Source organism: Chrysoperla carnea, chromosome 1 (assembly GCF_905475395.1).
Source record: "Chrysoperla carnea chromosome 1, inChrCarn1.1, whole genome shotgun sequence".
Lineage (NCBI taxonomy): Eukaryota > Metazoa > Arthropoda > Insecta > Neuroptera > Chrysopidae > Chrysoperla > Chrysoperla carnea.
This window is the reverse complement of record NC_058337.1, coordinates 90,715,220-90,717,475: the sequence shown is the minus strand read 5'-3', so window position 1 is coordinate 90,717,475 and position 2,256 is coordinate 90,715,220.

Sequence of the window (2,256 nt, the reverse complement as noted above, 5' to 3'; positions counted from 1 at the left end):
GAAAAAAAGCCGTGTTTTCGCAAAAGCACTGAGCAACAAATCGAATCGGTTTAAAATATATACCAAATTAAAGCGTTAAAACTAGACTCTCATAAAAATGATTCCTTTCATTACCTTTGCTTTTATCCAATTGCATTTTAGGTTTAAGATTTCGAAAACACATATGGGTGGATACCTGTGTAAGCAATAAGGATTAAGGACCAAATGACGTTAAATATTGTTTATACTCGCTGTCTGATTCATTCAACAATCCAGCTTTTTAAGGAATTTTTAGAAAAAATCACCTCTATAGAAGTTGTACTACCTGTAGGGGTTGACCTTCACTTGTAATTCAAAATTAACTTAAGCTCTTATAATAAAAAAGACAACGAAGCAAAATTTAAATAATAAAATAAATTATTTTCGATGAAAACATTTTGGATCAATCTGATAATTTCGAGGGAAAAAAATTCAAAATTTATAGTTACTTGTTTTGTCATTCGATTTCTACCAAATATAATCAATGAGTTTTTCAGTTCATCAGTTGTTGGTTTTTTATACAAATCAATTTTGATAGTTGAAGTTTTCTCTATCTCTTACTATTTCCAGAAATTAAGCACGTCACATGAAGTTACGAAAAAGTTTGCCAACAACGGTGGTATGTTATTTTATAAAGAGTAACTTTCTAACTTGAAGTTTTTCTCCATCAATTATTAGTTCAGAGCATAAATTGATTTACCAGTGACTTGTAAAGTCCAGTTTAAGACTTCTTTGAGATAAACCGTTGTCTGCCTCAGGTAGGACAACAGTTACCTAAAAAACCTACGTTGAAGAAATTGTAAATTATAAAATTATTTTTATACTTTTTTCTTTAACTATAAAGATGGTTTCTTTAGGTCATACAATTAGATATTACATCTACATTATAATGTTTAACGCCACCTGGCCCTTAGTTTAATATTTACACCAAGAGTTTATTTTTCAAAGAGCATATTTTTTTCCAAAATAAAACAAATTCGTCAAATGAATCATTTATACATACCTAAAAAGTAGTGAAAAAAAACCACTTTAGTTTGTTATGCCGACATATTATATTTGATCTCGAAGAAAAATATATAATTTTGATACGTTTACTTTTTAAGCAAATTTTCTTTTCTAATGACAGATTGCTAATATTTTTTTTATATTGTATATTTTACTGTATTTAGAACTATTTTTTTCTAGAAAGAAAAGCTCAAGACTTTTTGTCTCTAAATAAAATTTTTATGATTTTCAATAATATCCACAAAAAAAAAAAACATTTGAATTCATAAAAATATCAAAATCGAAGCTGTTGTTGCAGATTCTGGGTAAAAATCTTAATTGATTACACTATATTAAGCGACAATTATTTAAACTTTTAATATTGATGAATTTATGATAATATAAACTATTTTAATATAGCCTTCATGGTTTTTTTATACTTCAATATGTGATAATATTCTAACTAAAAATAAGTTTTTTTTAGCTATCTTGTAAATGCATATAAGAAATAAATTTTTACATCGACTATCACGTGATATGATTTTTAATTAGAAATTAAAATGTCAAATTTATTTTGGTTTTGTATGATATTTTCGGTTTATCTTTATTTTCCATTTTTATTCCTCTATAAACAGGGTAAAGTTCTTTTTATTTATTTTTTATAATACTGGCCTTTCCCTGTGATCTTCTTTTTTCTATGTAGATTTTAATACACGATCGAGAAAGTAAAGAAAAACGTTCCCATGAAAGTGTCTATGAATTCCAAATAATCAAAATTCAAAAAATTAACTAAAAATTGTTAAAGTCCAATAGCCAATAGTCCAGCCTGAACAGACTGACCCAATAAGTTTTCATTCTGGAAATGCATTGAAGGAACTGAGCAGTTTGAAAATTGGCTGATTTCAAACACAGATTTCAAGCCCTTCAAAGGCACTCATAATTTAATCATAATAATAAAGGTACAATAAAAATAATTTATGGTACAAAAGAGGGAGGGTTAGGCAGCAGATACTTTGTTTTTTTTTAAATTTCCCGCAAAAAACATCTAGCTTTTTTTAAATATTGCGCTTATTCAATTCAATTTGTCTTTTTTGTGTGTACATTTATTTATATACAGGATAAATAAGAGATATTTTGTTTAAAAAGGTGTCTGCACTGAAATGGAAGAAGTATGTGGTCAGAAAACTTAATTGAAGGATACATGTGTTTGACTGATCTATCCTTTTTCCAAACTTTGACATAGATATACGTGTA